This window comes from Ischnura elegans, chromosome 11 (genome assembly GCF_921293095.1).
Source record: "Ischnura elegans chromosome 11, ioIscEleg1.1, whole genome shotgun sequence".
NCBI lineage: Eukaryota > Metazoa > Arthropoda > Insecta > Odonata > Coenagrionidae > Ischnura > Ischnura elegans.
In genome coordinates, this window is record NC_060256.1 from 30,767,880 (window position 1) to 30,781,258 (window position 13,379).

General features: G+C 38.6%; 1 long non-coding RNA gene across 1 annotated transcript in view; it reads left to right on the forward strand.

Moving 5' to 3' along the window:
- Positions 1-269: 269 nt before the first annotated feature.
- The window catches only part of LOC124167852, a 485,114-nt gene continuing 472,004 nt past the window's right edge, over positions 270-13,379 (forward strand). Inside the window, exon 1 of the long non-coding RNA XR_006866775.1 lies at positions 270-327. This is a non-coding gene — a long non-coding RNA (uncharacterized LOC124167852). The remainder of the gene's footprint in view (positions 328-13,379) is intronic.

A 13,379-nucleotide genomic window follows, 5' to 3' on the forward strand; every position in this document is an offset into this window, starting at 1 on the left:
GGGCTTTGTGGAAGGCAATACATGCAGAGCACTCCGTCCGTCGAATAACACGTTGAGATTTGGACCCCCTGGTCTTGGCCCCAATAATTTTTATGTAAACAAATATTGGCTACAAAAATGCTGTTGGTCATAGTTAGCTAAAGTCCAATGATTGTAACATTTTGGATCTTGCGTTTTAGACTACGACCCTTCTGCTTTTTTATAAATTATTTATCGTAATTTCGTAGCTGATGAAATATTCTGGTTGGTACTACAACATCTCTTTTTCCATTCAGGACGGTGGCAAGCAGCTGGGCGCTGAATTCTATGGAGAAAAATCATCTCTGAGTAAGTGCACAATCAATCTTATCTTCATCACCGATGCACGCCTGTTAAAATGATAGGTATCGGATTTTTTGGAATTTTTGAGGGAATTGAATTTATATTTTCGCAGCAAAATCAACAATTGAGATTAGAATTTCAACACGTATTTTTCTAAGAATTCTTTATTATTGCCAAAATGAAAGCCTATATTAGATAGCATGAGTAAAGAGAAAGTGAAAGTTTTCCTCCAAAATTCATGTTAGCAAAATCTTAGTGATTGTATTTTTATAAGTGAACTCTCTTGAAGATTTTCATATTGGAATCATGACACATTTATCAATAATGACAACAGAACCGTGCTTGATTTACTCTGAAGTATTCACATGGAAAATATATTGTTGAACTATTTTCTGCAAATCTTACAAAGTGTTTTAGCTCTAACGTATAAAGTGTTATAGCTCACAGAACCATCATCATGGCGAAGGAGGTCTTGCGCCCTGTGCTAGCTCTCTGTCATTATAAACGCGTTGAGCATTCACTAAATTGTTTCAGTGAATGTTTACTCTAAGTGTTTAGAGTATTCTATTTCATTTTCTTGACCAATAAGTTTTAGTTGGCGCTGTGGAGCGTAGATTTTAGCGGATGCTTGCTTGCTTGCTTTTTATTTTCCTAAAAAATGAAATTTTCTAACTTCTCCACTGTCTCAGAAATTTTTATGTTGGGTTTAATCAGTTAATTTTTAATCTTTTATTATTCATATTCCGTATTTTGACGACTTCCGTTTTATTCCTTATTTAGTGGGAGAGTAATAAGGATGGGGTAAATGGGAAGAGGAGGGGCTGCTAAGGAATTGACCTGTCTTGGATGCGTAGGGTTGTGGGGTCTGAAGGGTTAGCAGGGGTCCATGAAAGGGTTACGGGGGCGGAGACCACCGGCTTGGCTTAGCGTTGTAAAGACGCAGAGAGGGGGGGACGCATGGTTATGGGTGGTGCCGTTTCCCCCCGTCGAAGTCTTGGGACGCCGAGGGTCTAGCGTGATGATGACAGGCCGATGGCATGCCAGTAAGGGGTGGAGAGTATGGAAGGGGTTGGGAGCAAATGGGAAGTGGGGGAGGGGGAGGAACGGAAGTATGGGGGTTGGGGAAGGCGATGGAGGAACGAGGAGACGATAGAAAAGAAAACATCCAAGGAAGAACGAAGAAGAATAAAGCAGCATCAGCATGATGAAGGGAACCATATAGCTTGGAGCTTACTCAGCTCATTACGCTCGAGCGATAACTCGTATCATGAAGAAAATCATTAATGATTCTGGCCAACTATATCGCTGAGATATTCAGTTTCAATTATTAGCATTGATTTTTTTGCTGAGTTATTTTAGTAACCATCATAAATTCAATAAAAACGACTGTCATAATCTATTATATCGAATTTACAATCGGATTGGGGCATCGATTGGTTTATGAATCGATCCCAATATTGCTAACGGATCTCCTCTAACCTTTAATACATCAGGCATCAGCATGATGAAGGGAATTACATAGTTTGGAGCTTACTCAGCTCATTACGCTCGTGCGATAACTCGTATCATGAAGAAAATCATTAATGATTCTGGCCAACTATATCGCAGAGATATTCAGTTTCAATTATTAGCATTGATTTTTTTGCTGAGTTATTTTAGTAACCATCATAAATTCAATAAAAACGACTGTCATAATCTATTATATCGAATTTACAATCGGTTTGGGGCATCGATTGGTTTTTGAATCGATCCCAATATTGCTAACGGATATCCTCTTACCTTTAATATTATCATCAGGCATCAGCATGATGAAGGGAATTACATAGCTTGGAGCTTACTCAGCTCATTACGATCGTGCGATAACTCGTATAATGAATAGAATCATTGATGATCCTGGCCATCAACTATGTTGCAGAGATATTCAGTCTCAATTACTAGCAATTATTTTTTTCTGGGTTATTTTCGTAACCATCACATATTCAATAAAAAACGACTATGTCATAATCTATTATATCAAAATGTACAGTCGGTTTGGGGCATCGATTGGTTTTTGAATCGATCCCAATATTGCTAACGGATCTCCACTAACCTTTAAAATTATCATCAGACATCAGCATGATGAAGGGAATTACATAGCTTGGAGCTTACTCAGCTCATTACGATCGTGCGATAACTCGTATTATCAAGAAAGTCGTTGATGATGCTGGCCATCAAATATGTCTCAGAGATATTGTATCGATTGAAGGCATTGATTGTTTTTTTCTGAGCTTTTTAGTTACCATCATATACTATATTACAAACGATTATGTCACAATCGATTACATCGAATATATAATCCATGTGCGGCATCGATTGGCTTTTGAATCGATCCCAATTAATTTTACGATTTTTCACTTACCTCTTAAAATTATGACTGATATTTATCGTAAATTGACCACAAGGAAAGGCAATCAATGACATCTACTTAGCAAACAACGGTCATGGATAACGGATGAAAATCAATTAACATCGAATGCAATGCTATCAGCTAGTTAATCGATTTTAATGGGCATGATGGAGTGAACATTGCCACATCAATTCAGACCTCAACAACATTATCATGCATTGCATGATTTGGAATAACGTATACTTTAATATACAGAATTCTTGATTTGGGTCAAGGCTGGCTGGTCTGTTCATTTTGCCTATTTTCAAAATCTTTTCTTCCGATTGCCTCTTAATTTTACGCGAAAAATTTGCCTTTATCACGTACTCACCCTTGTTTACTGTATTTAATGCGCAAAGGCTTATATTAACTTTATATATTTTAGGTTATATTCTTGTTTATTTTTAGTTCGTGCATACCTTCCAACATACCTATCTCATCAATCCATCAGTCGTAAGGTTGCGATTTGTGAGTTTCAATATTTCTGAGGCGTGCTATATCGGTGAAAAGAAACTCCTCATGAAATCATGATATGCCCTGCCATAACACTGAAGGATTCTGATGTACTTATTATTTGAAAAAGATATTTCAGCGCTGTTAATGAGAAGCAATCTTTTGTTCAGAGCCAGTTCGCATTAGGGAAAAGTTATCTTGAAACAAATGTTTTCTTGTCATTTTCTCATCATCATCGTCACTGGTCAAGAATCCTAAGATTGGTCTCACGCACCTCCGTCCTCAATTCTCCTATCAGCTTATCTTTTCAGGCCCACTTATTTCTTCCCTTCCACTTGTTCCATGCATTTTATGTGAGGCCTTCTCATTTTTACCATCTACTTGTCCTTCGACAATTGTCTTTATTAGGCCATCATGTCTCAATCTATGGCCGATTTGGTTGTTTCATCCTCTTCTGTCATTGTCCATGCCTCAATTCCATAGAGAAGCATTCTACAAATGTAAGATACAGTGCGTTTCTTCTAATTTTAAAATTCCCGCTGTAAGCTGACATCGAGTGGAAAATCAAATAAACAACTGAATATCTAGTTTTTCTCGTTTATTTTCTTTATCTAATTTTTTTACCCAACTCTGTTTTTGTATAAAAATCACCGTACCGCTTGGCTCTCACCCCCTCGTATATCATTGTAATAGGTAATAAATGCAATAGAGTTAAAAGTATATTGATTGTAACTGGTTATGATTATGGATTTGCTTTCACAAATTCGTTGAAACTTGACCATAAAGCTCCGATTAAATTCCTTGTTAGGAGTTGGTACTAGTGGATTCAGATGAGATTCGAGACGCCAGCGTCTCCTGGAGCAGGCGGCTTGAAAAGGGGCGGATAAGGGTGCCGAAGCGGGAGAGAACACCATGGTGACGAGATCGTCGTGGGGGGACGGTAGTTGGGCGCCTTCTTAGGAAGTCGGGGGTTGAAGAGGACCCGGAGAAGGGGAGGCTGGAGGAAGAAGGCCTGGGCAAAATGTGGGTGACGAGAAGAAGAAACGGTTCCGGTATGACGAGAAGCTGAAGGTGGAAGGGTGAGCCTTCAGAGAGGAAAGGGGATTTATATAATAAGGAGCCCTGGGATTGCTTTTGAGCGGAACACATTTCAACGGAGTAAGCGGGAATGAAGTCGGTGGAGGTTGGGGGAATATTATCACGGGAAACAAAGTGACTTTCAAGCTAACTCCTCGCCTTTTCTGTCAATTTCTCGGAAAATGAAATTTATTTTGGATCCAATATATATGAGAGCAGGCTGACTTAATGATAAAATTTTCTCTGGAAGAAGCTACTCTGGGATGATACTAAATAGAGTCTTTGCCTTGTGAGCCAGGTTTATGAAGAAACCAGCTTGACAGATTTTTCAAGCTTTCGACTTCGACTACGTTTAGTATGGAATCGTTTCAAGCTTGACGTGGTGGAAATTCAATATATCCATGAAAACATTTGGACCAAAAATGGTTATTTCCACATTTTAATACATAACTTCACAACAGATTATGGCTTCGAAGCTCTAAGTAACTTTCAAGGTCAAATTGAAAAACTTAAAAATGATATAGAGTGCTGAAACCATGATCTAGAGTGGAGTTATATATTAAATTGTGAAAATTACCATTTGTTGTATAAATTTCGAGTTAAACGTTCGATTCATACTTTTACACGGCGTTGGCCATTCTCCTCTACTGTTACCGAAATATTGGGCTTTGTGAGAAACTTAATTTTTATCCAAAACACGATTGAGATTGAAGGAACCTCCGCTCGTAGTCAGCTATCATTATCACTATCAATATCTATTTTTATCTATTTGTTTATTATCATTTATTATCTATATTATCAACATTGAGAAAAATCTGTCTCCTGTGCAAACTCCGTCTTCAGCTTAATGGTCAATGAAAACTTGGATTATGATTTTTTCCTCCCTAATTCCTTCATGGATTATATTGGTTCCAAAATTTGACTTCCAGTTTACACATGAAGCTGTACTGATGTAAATATGCTATGATGTATTTATGTAATCCGTCCTCATGTCAAGCAAACTCCGTATTCAGTTAAGTGGGCAATAACAAGACGGAATACGATTTTTTTCCGAATAAGTTCAACAGATTCAGGCTTCAGTTGGTGGAAGTTAGACAAATTTAAATACAATTTTTTCTTCTATAATTCCTTCTTGGCTCTTATTATCCAAAATTTGAATACCAGTTCAGACGGAACGATGTATTTATATAAGTTGACCTGCAAATATTAATCTGGTTGAGATAGTAGCCACAGATACCTGCATTCAAGAAGTTCATTACCATGTATTCTGGGTTAATGCGTCCCCATGTTCTTTTTTCCAATATAACTCCTTTTGCAGTCCTTCAGTTCTTTAAATGTGGCTCATCTCTTAGTCCCATGAAATCTTCTGAGCACTAATTAAAATTTTTCATTTCGTTATTTTATAGTTTCCCGGTACTTGCCAAATCATATTTTAAATGAGAACAAAATGAATGATATGTCTTTCATTCAGTTTTTAACTTGGGGAAATCCATTTAATAATACGGAAGTTTTGATTATATTTAGAACTTACCGAACAATTTCCGTATATGATCCGCAAATTTCAAACGATGCTAATTTTTCCTTTGGAACATGCGCGTCGTAGGGGATTTGAAGTGGTTCATGTGTGGAAAATTCTAGATTTTGGGCTGCGCGAAAAAGTGTAGCAAAGCTGCGAATTACATTGCCAGATCGTAATGCTTGCATATTATAATGCCTATACCAATGTTCGAATTACATGCATGCCACAGAAAATCTATAAATATCAAATATAAGATCCTATCTGGTCTAGACATATTTTTGTGGAGTGTCCTCGTTTGTTATTGGGCAATTGGCTGTATAGCATCTTTCCCCTACCCAGTTTAGACCATTTTCAAATATATAGAATAAAATACATAAATTCCACACACTTATTTTCGGTTCACTTCAATCCGTTTAACACACTTGTATTTTCATCAAGCGAAATACATTTCTTTCTAAGAAACCGGTCGATGTACACAAATAAAAAGCGTGTGCTATTTACAAAGTTTATCCTGATTATGAATTCAGGGTGCCAAAAAGTAAATTGCAATCCAGTGAAGATGTGAAGTAGACCCTTATTTTCATGCGCTGGGAACATCCGACGCAGTTATTTACCCTTCGGATACGATGCAAAAATTATGGTGCCGTGATTTTTTGGCTATCTTGGCAGTACGAGTGGCGCTAATAAGCCTGAGATTTCTCCCTGCTGTTTTCAGCCCCGATTGCAGCCCTGCAGGAATCCACGGGGGGTGCACAGTCTGGAGGGGATGGAAGACACCCCCGCACCTCTTTCTCCATCGTCTTCACCCCGATTCGCTCACGGATACACGCGCGCAGGGGCAAAGAAGGAGGAAGCACTCGACGGGGACCGTTTCCTTGGGGAGGCGAATGGTTTTGATGTCTCCATGGAGACCTTTGTTGGGCCCAAGTCCCCTTCGCTGCCACAGCGATTCGCTCCTCCTCCTTTCTAATCCCAGTCCCTCCTTCATCGCTGCGCGAGGGTCTTTTCTCCTTCCTGATGCCCATTTCCTCTGCTGTTGAAACGTCTTTTGTCTCTATCTGCCGCACTTGTATCGGCTCCAATCGAAAGGAACCGGGGTGAAGGTCAGTAGTAGCGCTGTCAGTAATTGCTAGCTAATTTCCGGTATAAACCAATCGCATGAACTGATAGATCTCTCCACCTTCCGGGTTTTGGCCGCGTTGTTTGCCAAAGGTTGACGATACAAGTTATTTTTCGATACCTCCATTGCACAAACGCTCAACTTTCGCCCACCGAATCAAACCCGCTCATCTATTACTACAAGGGCTCCTAGGTGAGTGTATTTGATTCAGTGGGCGATTGTTGAGCGTTTTTTTGCAGTGGAGGTATCTTATTGTTTCAATCGCCTCCCAATGGACCACTGCCTGCCTCCCACCATAATGCAGCGGTAGGCAGTGGATCGAGAGGTCTTCGACAATTTCCATGTGAAACTCATCTCGTATTTAGACGACTGGGTTGTCGTTAACCGTTGACAGGAGACGCGGCGAAAACCCGGAAAGTGAAGAGATCCACGAATCCAGAACTCCACGGAAGACTACGAGCCAACAATTCGCATGCACGTCTTGTTTGCGAAAATGTAGTGCAATTATGTATTACTAGCTAAGTCCGGAATATTTATACCTCAAATCACTGCATAAAACAAGACAATTTGTCCGCAGTCACGCTCTCGAGTGCAATATGGGATTAGCTACGAAAAGATATTTATATTTTCCAGTTTTCAGAGTGAAAAACCTTGAAATTTGATTTCTCCCAGAAGCAAAAGGTTAGAAAGGGTTAATAATATTGTCATAATTTTATTGTATTACCTAGGTGGGGCCTATAACGCTACCAAAAACTTCCTCGTACAAAGTCCGAAATATCGAAGTACATAAAGATGGAAGTTACGTAGAGCCAACTTGTAAACAACATTTAAAAATGAAAGGAGGACAATCGACTTTTCCAGGATCTGAACCCGTAATCCTGTGTTGACTACGCTGATGCGTTAACCATTGAGCATTATAAAACATGGTATAATTTCGAAGAATGAATACTTACCCTGAATATGACCGATAAATATAAATGTTTATATTAAAAAAATCTGGCTCATACTGCATTTATGATAATGAATAACTTAAACTTCGTTTTCCCACAGGTTTTTTATTAAATCACGACCATGGTTTCGACGGTTCATCTGCTTGTAATAATTATTTCCTTCATCAAAGAAAACGAAAGGCATTGATTGCGATTCGTTACCCACCTTGAGTATATTCATTATATACAATTTATTTGGTTTTAAAAATCCCAGTTTAGACGATGGCAATGGTCAATTTTAACCTCATTTGAAAAAGGCATGATTAGCGCCCATGCGATGACACTCCACGTGACGTTACAGGGACCTAGATTCTATACGAGTAGATAGGAGTTTTACATCGTCTGAGATTACCAATGTATGCATGAGGCACAGAGCTCAGGGAAGCATCTCTTAATAATCATTTATTTTAATTGCCTAAGGTTGGATAATTTCCTCCGTTTGATACGGTATTAATAATCCTTATTTAAGAGAAGCGCTACCTGCAAGCAGGGTGCTCTGCGACGGTATCGGCGTTCATAGCCTCGCACCAAGGTGGCCTCACACGGCGGTAGCCGGAACCAGAATGACGTCACATGAGTTATCCCAGCATTCATACTTAGCCGTCGCGTTTTCGCGAGTTTGAAAATTTTCACTTTTCATTCAATTGCGGAAAATAGATATTGTCATTTAAAAATGTAAGAGCGTAAAATACTTACTTCAGGAGTAATATTCTTTCGATACAGGGAATAAAAGAGAATTAGGAAACCACCCTATTAACGAACCATTTCACGATCCCATTCATTCTTTGCCAAACACTTTTGAATGATGTAGCTTATGAGATCGATTGTTGAAGAGTTCACCGTGTGGAAATTTGTTGTATGTAATAAGATACAAACCGCTGTACTAATTTTCCACGCTATTTGATTCGCTCAACCGATTACAACGTTTAGACGTCATTATCGATAGCTGTCTCTGGATAATCATTAGATAGATAGACGTCATTATCCAGAGACAGTTGTCGATAATGACGTTGTAAACGTTGAATGTGGTTGAAACTGGTCGAGCGAATTAAATAGTGTGAAAAATTACTACACCTGTTGTATATTATTTCGTTGGTATATATATTTTTTAGCTAAGTTTAAGGCGCCTGCATCGAAAATCTTTATTTTATAATTTTAAATACTTTTTTTCGATTTTATCATAAATTGCGATTTTACCCATTTTCTTTGTTATATGTTTTATGAATGTTTGTTTATGTATGAATGATTATGTATGTTTTATGAATTTAATTGTTATTAGGCCACTTTTAAATGGAGATATTGCTTTAATACAGCACTTTAAATAAATTAAAAAAATAAACTACTTAGTGTTAGGCACCTCGAGGACGTAAGTATTAGGTCGCGAGTAATATCTGAGCCTTCGGACTCCTCCCTGTTCCTCTCGCTCTGTTTCGCAAATCTTCGCTTCGTTCTTTTTCCGCCTCCCCTCCCAAGCATTTCTGCCAACTCCACCCCTTTTCCCTAAAAACCTTGCCCCCCTTACAACCCCAACTCCCCGCGCCCACATCTCCGCCGTGTTATTAGTTTCGAGGATTCGGAGAAGGGAAGCTTTTGCAGGGAAAGGGTCCGGATTCTTGAGGGGGAGGGACTTCCCCAGGGTTCCCGCTGCTCAGAGTAAGAGCAAGGGATGGGGGACTTGAGAATCCTTGCGAGGGGAAGATGAGGAAAAGGATGGAGCCAAAGGGCGAAGCAGTGGAAGATACCAACCCTTTTCTTTATTTTTGTTCATTTTTTTTTGATTTGCTGTGTGCGAGACTATGTGGGAGGAAAACATTTTGGCCAGGCAACATGGAAAGGCCAGGGTTTTACCGGCGAGTGCCCACCTACTTCTTGTGTCTGTTGGTTCCTGAGTTTTGGGAATATTTTATGATCAATTTACTGTCAAGGTTTTTATTTCTTTATGCACTGCCAACTCTTGAAGCAACCCCCTTGTATTAGACCTGAAAAGGATATAAAAATTGCATACGGTAAATATTTTGCCCTTGAAAATTCGGTCAAATGGAACTAGGCATATTTAGGCAGAGCAATGTGCATAATTAAAGTGTGTACCAAGACTCTATCCAAATAAATTGTGCACTTCACTTCGTTGCAGATCGTTAGTGTTTGAGGAAGCTACTTCTCAGCTCGTATCTCTGTATGAATTCTTTATTCGTGCCTTATCATTTGATTTTTATTTACGTTATTATCCCCACATTTACAGAGTGTTATGGGTTGACTTTTTCTTACATTTTCCGTCATCTCAAATTCAAATATCGTACCACCTTAGCTAAGTTTTTCATATTGTAAGCTTTTTATTCATACCTAATTTCAAATAAAGTAAACGCATGCTCTTTACCTCATTGAAGAAGCGGGTAACCCGTAATGAACATTGTTTTTTTTAAGGTGTAATCGCCACATTAATCCTGGGTGATTATGGATATCATTTGCACGTGTAGACGATTAGAGCGAAAGAGAGCAACATTTGAAGATGTGGGTTCAAAACGAGACCCTCCTCTGAAAAATTTTGAAGTAAAAAATTATTTCAGTGCAAAGTCGAAGCACTCAAATCATTTACTCCGACTTTTCTGTTTGAGATTTTCCCAGCGCTGGATTGCATTTCTCTCCATTGCTTTTCGGGTTATCTGTGTCGAAGTTGAGTTCTGATGACGTTTTGTGTCCTATTCTGGTCACATCTTTAGATCAGGTCTGAGTGAGGTTAAATCTTCAGATCAGGTCTCACACCTGATGTGAAGATGTGACCAGCATAGGACACAAAACGTCATCAGAACTCAACTTCGACGCAGCTAACCCGAAACGCAATAGAAAGAAATGCATTTAGTCCGAGTTTTACGTACCAGTAGTAATAATTTTACTAAGTATAATTAGTATCCATTCAATGGAGAAAATGGAAGCAACTGCTCTAATATATATAAGTAATCCATAAAATTACAGTTATAAATACCGACAATTAATTATTGTAAGCTCCCACTCTGTAAACCTCCTGGAAAATGTCGGATAGTGAAGTAAAAATGTGGAATAATTGAGACATAGAAATGGCTAAAGTTGCTATTTCACTTGCGGTACATGCAATTCTAACTACTACAATTCAAGGGTGTGATATTTTGTACCCATCATAAGCAAGCTAAAGCATAAGGGTGGCTGAACGTAAACAAGCAAATTATGATACTCAGGGATTCGAAGTTATGTATGGGTCTAAGTAAATTAGTCAAGTAATCCTCGATTACGAGAAAATAACGATTACAGGTATAGTAACTATTTCTCTTTCACGGTAAGGACTGAATATCCAGTATATTATATATTTAGTAATCGTTACAAGTGCAAATTACTGCAAAAGTAGTCTATACAAGTAATCTGATTGGTTACACTCGATTACTAACCAACACTGCAAATAATTATGTTTCCTACCGCCTCATCGTACTTTGCACTTACTGTTCCTTTTTTACATGGTTACCTTTGAAAGCGCGTCGTGCACCTGGCTACATCTACCTCTTTTAGGCATGCCACATTAGGGTGGTCCTTATTTTTAAAGTTTTCGAATTTCTTTTGGGACACCCCCCAGTTTTGTTCCATTTGGTGAGAAAATAAACCATGAAAATTATTTTTGCAATCGGATGCCGGGAAAACGTGCCGCATCGCACTTAAAGTTTTGAAATTTTGGTATTTTCGGGTGTTTAGCGGACATAAGTAAAGATGATGTCACTCTCGGATTATTCTATCACTTTTTCGTCATCTACAACGACTTGTTAGGCGATTGCAGAGTATCTCCTCAAATTTATTTCATTTCTGCCCTTTGGTTCCCGAGATATCGCACCGAGAGTGAGCGCATTGCCACATAATACTCAGGACAGCGACCGCCGCGCCACCATTACACCTTGTTATTTTTCGTGCGATCCGTTCAGAGTGTTCTCCTCCTCGGGGCGAGAATTCAATGCCCTCTCGAGTTAGTGAAGAGAGTTGCGTCGTGGCGGACAAGTGGACATCGTTCGAAGAGCTCCCATCCACTGCCTACGCTCACCTTTTTTATTTTAATCTCCCCCACGCCTGATCCTTTCGTTTACGAAAAAATATATCTACATAGGTAGCGACCACCGCTCGAAATTAATAGACAGCCATCTCCCCTGGCTTTACTTTACATTTATTTATATGCAGGATGATTCTCGGCGTGCATCAGAAACTTGTGAAGATGCTAGGAAAGGCGATTTTTTTTCTTGCAGAGCTTGGGTAGATATCCATAGTTACCGAAGTATTGTAAGTTAACACAAGCATAATTATTTGAGACATTGAAAAACCACCGTGGTAACACAATAAAGTGGTGCCATTTAAAAATAAAGTGATTAATCTTTTTTGCGTCGACAAAAAGGTATTCATTTACCTGACCAAAACCTTTGATATCGAATGCTAATTAGAATGGAAATGATAAGAAAAAAATTCTGGTTTGATTAAAATGTGTAATCTAAAATTTTCCTGATTTAACACACGACAAAAGTTAATACCAAAAAGGAAAATTCGTTATCATTGCCAAAAAACCATCATAATTTTCATATCATATTATTTTGTCACTATATTCAATGTATTTGCATTACATCTAAAAATTCATGGATTGCTTCCACTAAGTGATAGAAACTGATGTTAATGAATCCTATGTTTGACGAAAAAAGTTGTTTATTTTTACTTAATATCAAGCTGTCTTAATGTTTCCACGGTAACTTCAAATGCCTAAAAAAATGTTTGCGCAAACATAACTTGATCTAAATAATTCTCCCACCTTATGTTAATGTGACAAAAATGATAACAAGTTCGTCTCCTTCATTAAATCTTCAATTATTTTACGTTAGTATTGAATCGCCTCCTGTGTATATTTTTCCTTCCGGATGCGCCCCTTATATTCTTTGGAAAAGGAGTCCCTCCAAAATGTGAGGGTTCAACCGCAGAATTGGATCGGTCTCGCGTGGAGAGTTAGCTGTGAAAGCTGCCTTCTCTTGTCCGTTTGCAGACGGCGTTAATTATTTTGGGGACGAGATTCCTCGCGAGTCGATGATTTGGAGAAGGGGAGATTTGAGATCATATTCCACGCCTCTGATGGATAACAAGCGGGTCCCCTTCTTTAGGATTCCGTGAGATTTAATTTGATGTCACCATCTCATTTTATTTTCCGTCCAATACGTTGCGTTAGCGATCTCATTAACCTATTCCTCACGTCAGACTATTCCCTACTCAGAAAGAGTTGAGATGCTTCTAACCCTTCCGAAATTTTTCGTGGTATATTTTGAAAGGAGTCCCTCCGATTGAACCCCACAAAATACAGGGTTATCGTATAAAGAATGATGCTGTTTTGAGCGTGGTGTAATATTAAAAAACAGAGTTTCATACAGTCTATAGTTTTTATTTTTTTATTTTTCGAATTTGTCGTCTCAAACAGTTTTCTTACATCATACA